This window comes from Phasianus colchicus, chromosome 26 (assembly GCF_987193195.1).
Source record: "Phasianus colchicus chromosome 26, bPhaCol1.hap1.1, whole genome shotgun sequence".
NCBI lineage: Eukaryota > Metazoa > Chordata > Aves > Galliformes > Phasianidae > Phasianus > Phasianus colchicus.
In genome coordinates this window covers 2,549,484-2,567,300 of record NC_143461.1, presented here as the reverse complement: position 1 = coordinate 2,567,300, position 17,817 = coordinate 2,549,484, and the positions used below count along the sequence as shown (strand labels likewise).

The 17,817-nt window shown below is 45.5% G+C and overlaps 1 protein-coding gene and 1 pseudogene across 1 annotated transcript in view; one reads left to right on the top strand and one right to left on the bottom strand.

Annotated features, from left to right (window-relative positions):
• ASIC2 (acid sensing ion channel subunit 2) overlaps window positions 1-17,817 on the top strand; it is a 416,329-nt gene that overhangs the window by 149,611 nt on the left and 248,901 nt on the right. The window lies entirely within an intron of this gene.
• LOC149914963 (uncharacterized) lies at window positions 8,569-9,492 on the bottom strand (annotated as a pseudogene).

The following is a 17,817-nucleotide window of genomic DNA, read 5'->3' as shown; positions in this document are numbered from 1 at the left end:
TATCTCATGGGGCTACAGATGTACACAACTTGCAGGTGGAGCAGCATGATCTCAGCTGCATCCAGACCCCCCAGAACTATCGGTCACCAGGACAGCATGGTTTGCTTCCAGGTTCTCAAGTGCCTTTGCCATTATAAAACACTCATGCTTGCTATACTCAGCACAGCTGTCCTCTGGCTCCACAACAGAGAAGAAAATATTTTTTCCATCCTTCAGGAGGGAGCTCAAAAACTGCCTTTTTTCCTGTTGGGATGTACCTGAGTCTTTTAATTTCTCTTTCCCTTAATAGTGAAAGATGTTCACTGATCCCAAAATACAGCATGTTTCTTGGAGATATGGGAAGTGAAAATCTAGGACCAGAGTATTTTAACAACCCTTATCCCAGTTATTTTACAACCATTTCCTATCTTGTCTATCAGAATGAACCAATCCAAACAAATAGTGGTGGCATTTATTTGTGGTTCTTTCATGTTGATTTGAATATGCTTTTTTTCAAATTGCTTATACTTTTGTAGACAGATGTTGGATTTCTTACCATCCTCTGTGATTTTTGAAGGCTGCTGGTTTCATTTTTTGCTACAGAGGGAAAAAGAAAGAGGGGAAAATTGTAATTTACAAACATAAAAATATTTGAGATAGAACTTGAAGGAAAAGAAAAGAAAACAAAAGAAAAGCCAGTGGCTAAATTGTCAGTTGACTGACACCAATTAGTAATATCTTCGGTGAAGGAGAAACAATTTAATGTATTGGGTTTAATTCAAATCCCCTTGGCTTGTCCTTTCTAGGGATGGAACAGTTGGAACAACCACATCACAACAGTGGTAATAAAAACAAATCCAAACAACTTCTCCATGGCAGTTCATGAAACAAAGGCCTGGTAAATACAGGCATGCTTTAGATATTTCTGCTGGTGGCACACAAAACATGTTCTGTGGAAGTATTCAAAGCTCATACTGATGCTGCAAACATAGGCATAGTCAGGGCATCTGGGCATTTCCAAAGATTATTCTCATCAGCACAAACTCTGATTCATCTGTCTCCCCTCCTCTTCCATCTCATCCAAAATGAAACAAAGCCTCCTGGGGAAACGTATGCCAGTGATCAAAGGGAGCTCCATCATAAGAATTCCACTTAGGGCTAATGAGAAGGTAATTGTGGTTTAAATAAATACCAGCCGATTGCTATTGCTGCGTATTTACTGGAGGCAACGACAACTGCTAAGCTACAGCCTGTGACTTATCAGCTGGACCCAGAACTAGCCCGGGTAGCACAATTCTTGTAGTTTATTTTGTTCAGACTTAAGCTAATCAGAACAGGGTGCTTTTCCAGTGGTCTGGATATCATATGTGATTCGCAACAGCGCTGAGATGTTGGGACTCTGGAAGACAGAAACTAGTGGAAACTACCCTTTATAATCAGCTTCAAGCCTCTTGGTGTTCATGAAATTGAAATTCAGTTACTGGAGCACTGAAGAACTGGAGAGTTAGGACTGTTTTTCTCTTGTTCATGCAGAAAACAGCTCTTCCTTTAATGGCTGATTGTCCTCAGCTTGCTGTATGCTGAAGCTGGTTGGGCAGCCTGGGAAATACTGGTGAGCTTTAGGATCATGCTGCCTATCTAATGGAGACTATGGGATTTCCTTGAACTAACCCCCACTGGAATTACAGCAGTTTGGTAGGGAAACTTCCCAGCTTTATTTTAAGAATGTCAGTGATGAGGAATCCACTGCAGTTGACTGGAACCCACTGGTAAATTAATTCTTTATCTTATCCCTTTGTCTAGTAAGGAAAACTTCTCTAGTATCACATATTTCTTGCATAAATTGTGATTTTTATCATATAATAAGTTATTACTTGTTATTATCAACTACTGCCTTTGGGGGTGTAATCATGTCCAAGAATTCTGCAGCAGTTGTGTGCCTGAGCTTCATACACTGGTCCAGTCCACAACAGGACTCAGCGCTGCAAGAAGGTGTATCTGGAGAATTCAGGAGGAAGAGGTGCACAGAGAAAATGTTCAAGTTTGTTCTCTCCCTCAAATTCTTCCTTCAATTTCTACAGATGAGTCCTGAGTTCCTTTCTAGAAATTGAGATAAGAAAGTAGTGAGAGGGATCCCAAGTCCCTTCCTGAGAAGGAGAAATAGGGTAAGTTAGGTCCTGCATGTCTCGTGCAGAAGGACTCCCAGGCCCATACGATCCTTTCACACCCTCGCTGTTGTTCTGTATGACCTACATCTCTCAGATGTTTCCTTTTCTTGTTCTGTATGGTGACCCCTTCCTCACTGAGTAACTCAGTGATGTGCCCACCAGCACTCCATGCCCAAGCCCCTGGCATCCCACTGCCAGTGCACCTCTCACTTATGGAGAGGGAGCCCGGCGTGGGCTGGCAGGAAGAGACGGAACTTCACTAAAAAGGCACAACTTCTGGAGTGGTAATGATTGAGAGAGGTCCTGGATGGACCCTCAGCCAGGAATTCTTTCTCCTGTTGTGCCAAACAGACTGCTCTGTAATGAAGATACTTTGTGAAATGTGACAAGTGACTTTTTTTTACTTCCTAGATGTCTTCCTCCATCTAGATTTAGAGCTCTTTTACACTCAGGTGGAGTCCTGCCTTACATTTACAGGACAGCCTGGGTCCACCTCTGCTACTGTACAGTCTGAGGATTTTCATAGCCCTGGCTCCAGCATAGATCAGTCTCCTCCCCTCTCAGGCACTACTCAGTGTGAAACATTTCTCTATTGAAAAAAGCCTTTCCTGTTCTCTGTGCTGTTTTTCTACCTCATTACACACAGACCATCGATTAAGCAACAGTGGCACTCAGGAAAAGGCGAAGTGGCTTGGAAGTAATTGATCTCCGTTCAGTCTTTGTGGAAGAAGTCATAATCTATAGTGGTGATGTATCTGTCCTCCCATGCAGTTCTTTTTGCAAGGAAACACAAAACTGTTCAAAATTTTAGGACTTGTACATTTCAGAATGTATTTGAAAACAGCTCCTTGTCTGATTAAAAATAATGAAATTGTTGCTAAGCTACAGAATATGAAATTTTGGAACATCAAATTCCATTCCTGAGAAAGAGTCCTGCTTCTTCAAGCAGAGCCCATTTTCACATGGTAGGTGTCTTATGCACATACATTCTAGGCTATTTCTTTGCCGTTTCTCAGCTGTGTTAGGGCTGAGATGGGATGACCACGTTACAATTCTTTTGTGGCATTTTAGTCCTATCTGCTGTAATGTCAGTGCATGGAGAAATCCTCTGAGGTCTGTATCAGAGTACACTGGTGATGGATGGATGTACTGGCTCATTCTGAATGTTCTTGAGCTGGACCCATCGGGAGGGAGTTTAGTGTCAGTGTCGAGTGGTGGGATGGTAAGAAGGCTTTTGTGGCACTGAAAACTTATCCTTTGTGGCAATTACAGAGAGAAAGTGAAGATGTGGTAACAGGGCAGGATGCAAGGACGAGTACAGGGATGGCAAGGTCTGAGCAGAGACAGCAGTGCTGGGGAATGGTCTGAGAGGGTCATGAGAAGGAGAACAGAGTACTCAGAAAATATCAGATGCTTCAGGAATAAAAACAAAAACAAATTGTAAAAAGATCTAATATTTGGGAATTCAGTATTTGCTGCATGACACAACCTGGAAATCACAGGCCAGGATGTAGCTGGGCTGTGTGTGAACTTAACACTGGGATGAGCTTTTCTGAGATATGAATGGTTCAGGCATTGTGAACAGGTGTCTGGGCACTTGAATCCTTCAGTGAGCTTTCAGTGAGCACAGGTCCTCTCATCAGCTTCGTGGGCTCTCCTGGTGCTGTATGGAAGCTGTTGATCCCAGATATTGAAAATGAGATGCATGAACAGAGTACCTTTAGAATTGTCAGTGTTAGCTGAACAGCAGTGGTACAGACAGAAAAGTGGATTGTGGCCATGCTGTTAGTAGCTGCTGCTGCAAAGAGCAGGGAAATAAACAGCACCCAAACCTGAGAAGATCAGAAGTGATAGATGATTTGCAGCAAGCAGGAAAGAAAGGCAAAAGCAAACTCAGGAAACAGAGTGGTGATCTGGAGAGAAATGTAAATAGTCTGAGTTGTGGGCACTGACAGGAAAAATATAAATGCTTGTAGAATAAGAAAAGAAGCTGCTCTGCAGAGGTGTGCAATCAATTACTGGAATAGGTGAGTAAGAAGCACTAGCTGAAACTACTTCAGTGAAATGGCTTTTTGACACTGTGCTGGATTTGTGGCTGAGCAGATGCCTTTGAGGAAGAAATGGCTGCTTTCCACAAAACAAAACCCCCAAAACAACCACAACCCTTTTCTTTTTCTTATTGTAAGCCTGAACTCCTGAAAACCAAATGTTTCGTATATGTGTTTTAACACCAGAAATTCTGCCAAGAAAACTTCAAACATTTTTTGTGGCAACTCAAGGCAAAACAGCTAATTTTTTTCTTCCTTTCTTTCCTATTTTCTGTGAGAATAATGACCAGTGTCACAGCTGATTCATAGTAGGAAGGATGAGCAGGTTGCATCTCTGCAGAGATCAGCTCCATCGTGCTTATGGGCTGCTGGTGTGAGGAAGTAGAGAAGATAATTTGTGGAACTGAAACTCTGACTGTCACAAAGACCGGCGGCTCAAACTGACAAACTGTCTGAAACGTGAGCAGTGTTAAAGACTTCTGCAAAATTTGACAGGGTATCTGTCCCTAAATCACTGGAGAGCAAATCCAGGTAAGAATATCTGTGCTAGCTTATTAGCATAAAATCATAGAATGGCTTGGCTTGGAAGGGACCTCAAGATAAAATTCCAATCCCTCTGCCACAAGGCAGGGCCACCCCTCCCTGTCTTTGTTGGCCACCCTCTTCTGATGGAGCCCAGGATACTATTTGCTTTCCAAGCTGCAGGAGCACACTGCTGATCGTGGTCAGTTTGTCATCCACCAGGACCCCCGGGTCCTTCTCCACAGGGCTGTTCTCAAGGATTTCTTCCCCCAGTCAATATAAATACCTGGGATTACTCTAACCTAAGTGCAAAGCCTTACTCTTTGCTGTTGAACTTCTTTAGCTTTACATGGACCCACCCATGTTAGCATCTCCAAGAAGTGTGAAATAGTGGAGTGGCACAAGTAGGAAGGAGAGATTGGGGTACCTCAGGAAAGTGTCTTCACCCCCTGCTCAAAGCAGGCTCAGCATTGGATTCAGACCGGGTTGCTTAGGTCTTGGCTCCAATTGGGTCTTGAAAATCTCCAGGATGGCACAATGCAAATACAGGAGAGGATGCAGTCGTGCAATGCCAGGGCTACTCTTTGCCAGCCATGCGCTTCCTGAGCAGAGCAAATACTCTGTCCTGTGTGTGTTTTAGAGATCTCTGATGGCAGTCAGACACAGAAGCAAAGCAATAATAATAATGCTTGGTGTTAAAACAAGTTTCTTTTTAAAAATAAAGTTCAAAAGAGATTGAGCGTGTTGTGAATTAAACTCAAGACTGACAGAGTAAAACAACAAAAGAAAAAAATACTATAAAAGGGACCAATTCTGCCTACTGGTTGATGAAGCATGTTAAAGGTGGAGAATAGTATCCCTTGAACAAAGGAGGATTCCTGCCAACATCCACAAAGGCTTTCTCAGCTATTTCTGGCAGAAGTCAGTTTGTGGTAGGAGAAGGTAAATGATTAACAGCTATGTGAGGGCTGCAGCCTTCTATCTTTGTGTAGCAACTTCCTAGGCCAGCAGCCCAGAGCCCCACTACAGCCAGCCAAGGGCTCAGCAGGCTGTTGTGGGGATGTGGAAATATTTCAGATATTCTAGTTTTGTTGGGCCCAGCAGAGAGATCTCAAAAGCACCTTCTGCTGGACCTAAGTTCTATTTTCGTTTTGTTTCCATCTGAAGTACATGAATATAAATGAGCCCTGGTCTATCTATGCTGGTCTGCTGGGACTCTGGACCCAGAAGTCTGATCAAATTAACTTGAAGCATTTTAGCACACGAGTGCGTTGGGCTCTGCTCATTTAAATTTTACATAAATTCAAGCACCGAATCATAATTTGGCAAATGAGCACCAAGAAAGCTAGAAAAGGAAAGTCTAGATTTACCATTAACCAGCAAAAGCTGGCAGCTGCCTCTGAGATTCACAGTCTCATTCTGGGAGTCAGATGAGAGCTTTGTGAGAAGAAAAGGAAATTTGGGTCCCCACGAGCGTTAGGGGTGTGCAGACCTGCCTCTGAACTCTGCGGGCAGAGCAAAGATTGAAGGAGATGGATGTGATCGGTGACACTGCCCATGTTTGCTACCAGCCCTGGGAAGTCAGAGCAGCGCGCAGGCTCTGAGCTGTGTGTGTGTCTGAGCCACAGCTACTTGTAGTTTGATCGTGCTACCGGGTTTTTTCAATTCTGTTTAATCTTTTGGACAATGGGCTTGTGAGTCATCAGGGCTGGCAAGCCGGGGACAGAGACTTTTCTCCTCCTCAGTCTGTTTGCCACCTGCACGCTGTGTGTGCGGTGCTGCAGCTGGAGCTGAGGACCTCAGGGCACAGCAGCTCATAGTGAGCCCACGCTGCTTTGTGGGGTACAGTGCTTGCTCACTGATGCTTCATTTGCTCTTTGTTAGATTTAGACCCATCACTGGGTTATTGGAGTATGGATCTGCACAGGGATGTGTCCTCTAGGAAGGACCTTTGCAATTTTTCTGTACCGGGCTGTATGATACAACAGATGAGAAGTGTCAACTTGTCAGTTCAGCCACCAGGTATCAAACTGACTGACAGCCTGGGGAAGCTGCAGCTACGCCGAATTGTCCCTGGAGAGTGCTTTGATAGGTTCTTTTGCTGCAGGCATTTGTGTAAGGAGTGGGCACCTACATTTGTACTCCTGTGTCGGACAGTGGCACGAAAAGGCTGGGAATGTGTAGAGAAGAAAGTGAGCTCTGGTTCAGCGCAGATCTGGGGAGGGATAAATTAATTGCTTACAGGCAGGTTTCTTGACTGCCTGCAGGCTTGGGAATGTAAGCATAAGAGAGCATGCCAGCATGTCCCTTCTCTGAGCATCTTTGCTATTCCCATTTGGATTTGTTCAATTACACGACGAAGTTTTTCTAACCACCAGCAAGGGAAACTCATCCTGAGATCAGAAGAACAGTAATAGTAACTCGTAAGCCTTATTCAGGACTTTGGAGCCTTCAGAGCACTGAACAAATGCTAGCTAATGAATCAAGCTGTGCTGCTTCTCCTGCCCCAGCCCTGGCAATAAATGCTCCAGGATTAGAAACTTGCTGACACGTGTGCTGTGAGTGCCTGAGGCTGAGGGCATGGTAGCTCCTGAGCTGCTGCCTTGATGGTGCTGACGGGTAAAAAGGATCTTGTTGTCAGCAGATACAGTTGGGATATGTGCGGGGCTCATCCTTCAAAGAAAAATATTCCATTTATCATCCTGGTAGAAATGCAAATGTTACTGTTTTCTAAGGAAGTTTTAATTTAGTTTTAATTTTCTGGTACGTGTAGGTTAGTCTTCATCAGGGTGGCTCTGATGCTCACAGAGCATCTGGGACAGCAGCTCTTGGGACATGCTGGAAAATGGCAAAAATTGTGTTAGTTATTTGGGTGCTGAGGTGTGGGTTTGAATTATGACACAGCTGCTCGGTAGATAATTTTTACTATTTTTTTAAAGTTTTGGCAGCAGACTGTATGTGAGAGATGAAATGTGTGAGAGTTGAACTCCACAGCTGTAGGAATTGCTGTCAAAGTCACTCTTCAGTGTCCATCTGCCTTCCTTTGTGAGTGGGGAAACCACCTTCTGTGCAGCCAGTAGGTGCAGGAAGGACTGCATGAAACCCTGTGGGCAGCAGGAAACACCGGAGTGTAACCGCCCCATTGGGAAGTGATTTTTGGCCTTCTTGTGCACACCGATTCAGCAAGTGCTGCTGAATGGTCCTGCTTGACGGCCGTTCATCCGACAGATGCTTTACTTTCTATTTTCCTGGTCCTTTGCCCCAGCTGTTTGCTTTTCTGCAATATAACACACAACATTCCTTGCCTGCCATTGTCCTGCGGTTGTCTTATTGCTTAGGCAGGAAATACAACAGGGCTAAATCTTCAGCAAGGAACAACTCAGGCCAGCTTCATGCTCTGTGCTGCTCTGGTTTCATTACTTTCTGTAATGGCAACAAACCCAGCAACAGCAATGAAGATTGCATCTTTTCTGCAGATAAGTGAATTATTTGTGGCCTGGAGCTGGCAGTATGGGAGGATGGCGATGAGTGGATTATTATTATTAGACATGAGGTCCATCTCGTGTGTGTTGGGGCCCACGCCTGTTTTATTGCCACTGTCATGGCTTGCTATTTTCTGACTGTGGAGATGAGTGCGTGATTCTGTGGCCTTTCCTGGGACCAGAAAAGGGAGAAAACAGCATAGGCAGGGATAGCAACCCCAACTGCAAAACTTAGTCTCTTTTTTTAACCATAGATTTTACTTCTCAAAAGCACACACAGGCAGATGTTGGCCTCTCGGAAGCAGACTGAGAGGCAGATGTTGGCCTCCCAGCCCCGAGCCATGTTCTGGCTGGCAGTGCAGTGCTGGCCTAGCGCTGCCGTTGGTGCCGCCTCTTGTGGGGTGGCAGCGAGCCCTGGGGGCTGCTGCTGGCCTTCCTCTTCTTGGGCCGCCGGTGCCCCCCAGCAGAGCGGTCCCTGCCCTGGGCGGAGGGGCCCGCTGCCACCGCCTGCCCCGCTTCCTCCTCTGAGGGTGCAGCGTTGGTGGTGGGGTGCCCTGGACCCCCCCGAAGGTCACCGGGGAGCTCCTCAGTGCTGGGGCCTGCAGGGCTGGTGGAGCGGCCTGGGCTGGAGGCAGGAGGCCCCTGGTGGGAAGTGGCGGGGCTGGGGGCGGCTGCGGGTCGTTCTTGCTGCCCAGCAGCAGCACGGCTGTCCTGGTGGTGCTGCTGCCGGCGGAGCTGCGGGCCGTAGATGGCTGCGGTGATGGTGATGAGCCTCCTCACAAAGCTCTCCGTGAGGTTCCTCAGGGATGGCTGCAGCTCCTGCAGCAAGACCGCCTCGTCCAGCCCATACATACAGAGGCAGAGCAGGACGATGCTCTGCCTGGAGTGCACCACCCACCACGTGCTCCTGGAGATGGTCCGGAACTCCCGATCGAGCCACCGCAGCAGGAGTCTGAGGTCGGGCTGCCGTTGGAAGAAGGCAGCTCAGACCTCCGGAGGGAAGTTGTTCTCCGGAGCGATGAAAGCTGGCTCTGCGGGCCCCTGCTCACCCTGCAGGCCAGAAGCTGAGCGTGCTGCGGGCTGTGGGACGGCACACTCGAGATAATCCTCGTCTGACCTCACCGAGTATACGATGGTCCTGATGTTCTGCCCGCATTCAGCACAGCTCGGTTCCTGGCTGGCCCACCAGAGTGCACAGCCATAGCAGAGCTGATGGAAACAGGGGGTCACGTAGGCCACGTCGTCCCGATCGTGCCCACAGACGGGGCAGGTCCAGGGCGATGGCACCTCCATGGCCCCGGGCTGTGCGGTGGGCTGGGAGAGCCGAGGTCAGAGGCTGCTCTCCTCGCGCTGCAGCGGGCAGAAGGTGTCACAAACTGAAAAAGAGAGAGAGAGGCTGCGGTCACTTGCTGTCCCCAGGGCTGGCAGCAGTGATGCCCGGTCCCTGAGCAGCAAACCCACCCAGGGCCGTGTCCCCGCACCGCTCACCTCTGCTGCTGCGAGCGCACTTGGCGGAGCCCCGGCTGCCTGAGCCAGGCAGGGCCGGGGAAACACTGGCAATGCTGTGGGCTGGGCACCCAGAAGTGCTGCCGGCAGCCACACAGCACGGCCCAAACAAAGTCCTCGGACGGTGCTCCAAGTCTCGCAAACAAGCTCGACAGGATTCCAGACACGAGTCCTCTCTGCACTCTACCGGTGCCCAATTGATGCACGAGCATCAGGGAGGTCACAGTCATCTCTTGCTGATGTCACAACGCCTTTTTTGCCTGTTCACTTTTATGTGTGATGCAATTTGATGGCAGTCTGTACATCATGCTTGCTTCTTGTACCAAGCGCTGGCATCACAGCAGGTTGTTTGCTTAATGCTTTCCTATGCAACCTGCTTTACTGGATGTGTTTTAGCATGTTTTGCCTTGAACAGCTCTTGCTGTCCTTTTCTTTGCCTCTCCCCAGGAGGGAGCAGAAAGTCAGTTTCAGTGCTTGATGGCAAGTGCTGAACTTTCTCTTGTTGTCAGTGATTGTGATGTGTGGAGGGGTGTGGAGTTTATTTCAGAGCTTCCCCCACAATAGAGGTGTGGGGTATGTAAATGCTGTGGGGCTGTAAATGATGTTTACAGCCCAGAGGAGAGAATGAAAAGACAGAGCTGAGATGTACATCCTTCTTTAATCTCATTAACTGAAGCGTTTTGTGGCTTGAAGGACTTGCTCTGTAATTACAGCAAGATTAAATGCTTGGGATAAATAATAGTTATTAAATAGGCAGTATTTAGATGCTACCAAAATGAGATAACATTGTTTATTTCTTCTATTCCTCACTTTTTTCCCTTCCAATTGCTCATACGTATAAATAGCAGAGCAAATCATTGCATGTCTAACAGCTCTTTGCTGCGCCTGGAACAGATGAAGGGAAAAGCTTACCCACATACACACTCTAGTCATGATTTTTAGGCTCTTTCCAGGAACTGTAATTCCCTAGACTGCCTAAGCGTAGTAAAGAATTTGTTGGACAAAACAAAGCTCATCTGGCTGGGCAAGACTGCTACCTGTGTGCTCATACCGCTCAGCTTAAGTGCTCCCCTGGTATCTTTTAATATGGATATGTGGTGTTGAGAGTGAGAAATACCGCTTAAGGTAATTATTATAATGTGCTCGCAGGGATTTAGCAGTGCGTTTGTAGCCACATGCTATTTGAATTTTTAATTGGAACAAAAAACAAGGGTGGGGAAATGGAAGAAATTATATTTTAATGGGGGTGAGTAAGTGAATAGTTTCCCAGCTGTTTTTTGCTTGAAAGATTTGAAGCTAAGAGGAAAACTTGTAATTTACAGAGGCGGGGTTGGAGAGCAGAGACATCCAGCATCTCTGACCAGTTGCTCACGTGGCAGTAATTCAGGTGACCCATGTCAGGGCTGGTGGAGTGAAAGAAGGCTGTGCAGAGAAACTGCCCATGCAGGGACCTGCCTTCTGCACTGAAAGCTACCAAACCCACTCTGCTCTGACAGATAGGATCTGTTCTGTTCCCAGTGGGGTCAGAGATGTTTTAGCAGAGGTGAACTGCTGGAGGTAAGCCCACTGGTATAGCATCCAAAAAGAAAATCTCTGTAGGTCTTTTGTAGCACATCTCTATGAGAGGGAGGATGCTGACTGAAATGGGTTAAATTAGACTGAACAATTCTGAAACAAAAGGAAATTTTCTTTAGATATTCATGAGCTGACGTTTCTCATTATTTCAGTTCAAGAGAGCTTTTCACTCTCAAAATTATTCCAGTTTAATTGAGAAATAATAAGCTAAAAGCATTTTCAAGTGAATGCAAAGTTTTGGTTGAACCCGAGAAGAATTTTTATTTCCAATTTGCAAAAAAATAAACAAAACCCAGAATGCTTCTTTTGAGGCTAAACAGAATTAAAAGCAGCTTTCTCCTCACCCTCTCCATCTCTCTGTCCATCCATTTTAGACACGGCTAATGAACCAAAATTGCTTTCATTCACTACTGTGCCCTGATATGAGCTCTTCGTCTGTATGTAAAGGAATGGTCTTCTGAGCTACTTAATGAGGTTGAGCAGAGAAAAGCCTTTAGTAAGAACAGAAAGCAGGAGAGGCTGTTAGCCAGGCTGGAATGGGGATCTACATGGAGGAGCTGTAAGCCCAGTGTTTCTCTGCTTCCTGTCCTCGTGTTCACAAGGTCTCTGACTTTCATGTTGTGACAGTAGCTGATTCTCTACAGTTTGAGCCCTGGATGTTTCTTTTGCACAAGTGACCCTGACAAACAGTAGCCCAGAGGCAGCCCTCAGGTTGCAGCAGAGGCAAGCTGAGTGCTTTCTGCTGTCTGGACACTTTCTGTTGCTTCAGGCAGGGCAGCAAACCTGCATTTGTGAGGAGCTGTTATTCAGTGGGTATGTACCAGAACAGAGGGATCAGGAATTTCTCTGCATGATTATGGGGCAAGATTTAGGACACCAACAAAGTAAGACTCCCAGGGATTTACAAAGCTCTGCAAATGTCTGCAACCCACCATGAAAACCTGTCAAGAGACTTATGGTGCCTAAGAATAGGATAGTGTCACTTGTAGTTGTCTGTGTAACCAGCTTGTGGTGGGGCTCACAGCTCCTTCCAACGTGTCTGCACTACAAGGCAACCCACAAGGATACCAGTTAGTAACTGCAGACATGTGGTTTTATATCTTTTTATGCAAGTAGCACACGTTTTCAGCTCTGGAGATCTCTAGCTTAACTCTTTCTAGTGTAACCATCACAAGCAGCCTGAAACTGCATCAAGCAAACCATTGGGAATAATTAGCAAGGTAGATCTAAGGTTAAAGAGCATCAAATAACCAATTTAGCACTGCACAGATAGCCTGAGATGTGCACATTCCTCAAATTTCAAGGAAGTCATACATAGTTTTGTGCTAGTTTGCATGTCACGTAATACCAGTGATGTACATTAAATCCAAGAACCACAGCATGCATTGTGCTGCACTTCCATCTCGGTGGCTCCGGCCCACAGATTGCCAAGCTTTCTCCATCACCACAACGCTCTTGGCTGATTTGTTGTTAACTTCTGTCCTGACCCTTGGAACATGCTGATAAAATCCACACCTATCACTAGGTTTTGAGAAGCCTCTTTAACCACTTCCATATCATCCAAATGCACAACACCTGCAGAATCCACTTGTATAAAGTTTCCAGCTGAGGAAGGAATATTTCTGGGACAGGCTGGCTGCATGGGTGCCCTCAGTGTAAAGTCTACAAGAAGGGTGCTTTTAGATATCAAGAAATAGAGAAGTGATATTAACAGTTCTTTGGAGAGACTTCATAGAACTGAGTTAGGTTTCTGAAGCATATTAAGGAGACTTTTTGTATTGGTTGGCTAGGAAATAGATTTCATACACAGCATTGCTTTGCTTGGAAGCCAAGCAAGCTCTTGGTACTCAAGTCTTTCACCTCTTGGAGAACATCAGCAGCAGGCTTCTGGAGAGGAAAGCTGCCCCTTGCACCACCCACTTCATTTCCCCATGAAGCTGTGCCTGGGACTGTCTGGGGGTCTGCTGCTTAAACCCTAGGCACACTGCAGTACAGGGAGGGCTCAGTGTGGAGTTGCTGATCTGTTGCTACACCTGAGCTGCAAACACTGCCTGGGCCCACAGGAGGCTGAGCTCAGCATGCCATGCTGCCCTGTGCCATGGCTGTCAGCTTTAATCCCATCAGGGCCCTCTAACACAGCCTCACAAACCCTTGTGCCTCATAATACCCAGCCACTGCAGCCTGTGCAGAAAGTAGCTCCTTGGTACAGCGCTGGTGCATACAGCAAATATCCCTTCCTATGGCTGCACTGAGGGAAGGGAAGGTGTTTTCCTTGAGTGGTTTAACTCACTGAGCAATTATTCATTTCAGTGGCTTTACTGCAAAACTCGTTTTGTCTCTGCTCAGATTTTAGCTGAGGGAAGCTTGAATAATTTAGAGCCATGAGTTTAGGGGTTATTTGTATTTGATCTCTCATTTTCTTCCTTTCTCTCCCATCTCATTGCAGTCATATATCTTTAAACTCAATTCCTCTTTGCTGTTATGAGTATGATCTTGCTTTCAGTGGGAGGAATATCTGTTACTTTGGGTGAAATTCATCTCTTTTAACTGTAGTCACCTGAAGGTAATGGGAGAGAGCAGCACCACCGAGGGGGCAAAATTTCACCAGATATAGGCTGGTATTTTGGGATGGGATAAAAATTCACCCAAAGAAGCTGTTCTGTTTCCATTTTCTGTGGATAAACCCTAACAACAGGATTGAACATGATGCTTTCTAGAGAGATGTATCACAGAATCACTAAGGTTGGAAAGACCTCCAAGATCCCTCAGCCCAACCCCAACCCATCCCCTCCATGCCTACTAACCATTCCCCTCTGGGCTGCATCTCTACAGTTCTTGAACACCTTCAGGGATGGTGCATCTAGCACCTCTCTGGGCAGCCTGTGCCAATGCCTGACCACTCTTTCTGAGAATAAATCGTTCTTAATATCCAACCTGAATGTCCCCTGGTGCAACTTGAGGCCATTGCCTCTCATCCTATCAGTGTCACCTGGGAGAAGAGGCCAACCCCCCACCTTGCCACATTCTCCTTTCAGGAAGTTGTAGAGAGCAATAAAGTCTCCCCTGAGCCTCCTTTTCTCCAGACTAAACAGTCCCAGCGTTGTATTCCAGTTATCCACTCCACAATATCAGTATAGTCCAGTGATTCAAAATACAGACATAGAACTTTGTGGGTGAGGGTGAGGCAGAGATGGGTCTCGTTGTTGCAGTGTGATGGGCTTGACTCTGCTCTGCTGGGTAAGTTGGATCTCGTCCCCGCTTACTGCAGTCTTTGCTAGGAGGGGCATGAGGAGGAAGGTGCGTGGTTGTGTGCATTGCAGAAGAGTCCCAGGCCTATTCCCAATCTTGATAGTTCTGGGAGGAAGAGCAGGAGGGACAGTAAATAGCTGCTCCTTTTGCTCAGAAGACTCAGGGAGATGAGGAACAATGCTTCCCTGGGCTGCTGGGTACCCATGCTTCTCTCTGCTTCTCTCCTAGCTAACTGGGGTGGCTGTACCAGCACCAACATTTTTCCTCCAGCAGCAGGGCAGCAAGGAGCTCATCCAAGTGGAGCTCCTTCATGCAGGAGGCAATGAAGATGGGTAGTCCAGCCAGAACCAAACCTGTCACTCAGTGACAGAGAGGGAAGAGAGCAGCAGAACATCACAGAAGCACTGCCAAAATGTATTGAGATAAGCTAATGTGTTTTTCCCCATGTCGTACTGTGTTTATGTGAGTGACCATGTTCCCATTAGATGGTAATAATACACCTTTCAACTCAAGAGAAAGCAGCCCATGGTTTTGCTGCTGTGGGTCTCAGACTCTAGGCCAGTTAATTCTTTACACTAGATCCTCAAGAGCTGAGCATTCTATTGTAAAACAGGCAGTAGGAATGCTTTCTGCTTGGCTTGGTTGTCTGCTCATGGGACTGTTACTGAAGGTGCTGGCTTCAGAATGGTAGTAGAGGGCTATGCTATTTCATTGCTAGAGTAGTGAACTTCATTATTCCAAGCCAGCTTGAAATGAAGGATCTTGGCCTCAAAAAGTGAAGAAATCCTTTGCTGAGAAGAATTATCCATGTTTCCTAAGAGGCCTATGAAGCAACTGGTCCTCACAGTCATTCATCACAGCCACGCACACAGCATGGCTGGTTGTAGGGGTCTGCTTATGAGTAGAGCTGAACATTCTCTTTCTGGCTGTGCTCTGCCAATCCATGGCTGCTTCTTACACCCCAGCAGTAGTTGTACATGGAGGCTGCAGCAGCACTGTCCTGGATGGAATGTGCCTTGTGCATCTTTGGGATGAAAGGCACAAGATGAATGTGAGCCTCATTCCCTGCTTGCCATGACCTTGTCACTACATAAATACAGATTGTGCACACAGTCCTATCAGAAGACATTTAGGTTTCAACACCTGGTTTGGGGCTTTTAATCAGACTCTTAAATACTGATATACAATGGCAGATGATTGAATTACTCTTGCTTATCTGTTGAGCCAGAGGAAGTGACCCCATAGATTTCACTTCAACTGCAAGCCCAACTGCATTATCTTGTTCAAGTGATTGATTTACCTTCTTCTTCAGTAGTTGGCATATCCTTGTTTGTGTGGTGGTTCACCTGGGCAGCCTCAGGGATCACAGTCTGTTGCATTTAAATTGGGGATTGATAAAGAAAGCTCTTGCATTTTAACTCATTGATGTTTTATCTATCCTAGACCAGTTCCCCAAATGTAGAGCTTCAATGCTAAGTGCCTTTTTTGTAGGTCTGGTACCAATTTCTTCAGGCTATGTCCATGCAGACACATCTGTGCTTGAATTCATCTTCATCCTATCCCAGGAACATAAGTGGTTCCAGCATGCTGGGGCACTGCAGCTCAGCCCACATGGCTGCCCAAGCACTTGGGTTTTTGTCCTTGTTGGAACCACCTGGGTTCCAAAATATAAAATGTATAATAAAATGTATAATAAAATTTATAAAAAGCTTATGGTAAGGAAACACAGTTTACAACACTTGCAGAAACAAGCTTTTTCTTGTTTGTAGAAGTATAAACAACTATTATGTTTCTTAATATCTGTACTACAGACTGTAGTACAGATTGTACTACATTAATTTGACTGCTCCTATGTGTTTGGCTTAATATTTAGAACAGAAGTTTTTCTGACAGCATGCCCTTATCTGTAGCCATGGGTAATCTCCATGTGGATACTGATTGAGAAATTTCCTCCTAAGCCCTGAGATTTGAAACTTGGTGGCAGGTACATCCTAAGCCAAGCACCTGCAGGTAAAGCTGTTTGTCACTGCTGCAGACCAAGAACACCAGACTTTGGAGTCTATTTGAAAACAAAATTAAACAAAATATCTCTTTCAGCAAAACTCAGGGTTATATTCTCCATTTCTAGGAAAGAGAAGTAGTGTGAACTCTGGGTATAACCTACCTGCAGTCTCTCCCAGGTCCTCATTAAGAATTCCACTCAACCTTTTCAGTGCAGGAAGTCTTGAAGGAACTCACTTAGCAGCACTTTACCACTTGAACAACATCTCCTTTTACTGTTCTTTTTTTGCCTCCTGGCCACTCCAGTTATATCTGGAAGTTATGTGAATACTGCTGCATGCAAATAGATAATGAGTGCACTTGTGTAGGACAACCTTCCCTCCCTCTCTATTACTTAAGGGAGAAGACTTATTACATGCTTGCTTTGACTTCTCTTTGTCTGCAGGAGTGCACATAAAACAATGCTAATTTGCCTGAGAATGATTCACATCAATACAAAAATATCCTTCAATATGGGTGTTTCCCTCTTCAGATTTATCCTTCTGCTCAGAAAGTAAATTGAAACGGCTTTATGACTCCATCCTATAGCATGAAAAAATGTCATTGGCTTTATAAGACCTTGCAAATCACAGTGAATATATTTTATGACACAACAAGCTGTGTCTCAGTGTTTTTCAGAGCCTGGAAATACAGATATGACTGAGTTGGCATGTTTTGATTGTAAGTTTTCTGTCTGGGGAACTCAAGCTATCAGTTTTAATGTGTTATTTCTCCAAAATGAAAACACTTCACTTTATCAAGGAATATACGGATGTCTGTCTGTTTGGGAAAGTTCATTCTGTGAAACTTTTAAATTTTGGTCGCTGTTTTTTACTTGGAATTAAATTATTATAAAGGTCAGAATTTCCCAAGGAATGCAAATGAAGTCATGCAGTGGACTTAAGTCGATGCTTCTTCTGAAAATAAGAGACATCTGATAGGAAGAACTCGACCCCAAATGCTGAAAAGGCAGTCTTGATAACCTGACAAAAATTACATTTCCAGTTAAAAAGTTGACATAAGTCATACTTTTTTAAAATACTTCGTTTTTGAGAAATGTGAAGCATTTCAATTTCTTCCTTATCCATGCTAAAGAAACCCTGGTTTTCTTTCAGATAAGAAAACAAGAAGCAAATATTTCTTTCATGACTTTATGCAAGTTTTAAGCTCCAGAATAGGACTGGAAGCGGGTACATTTTTAACTAATCTTCAAGAATGGGAATAAATCTTTTGCCTGGGGTGAAACAA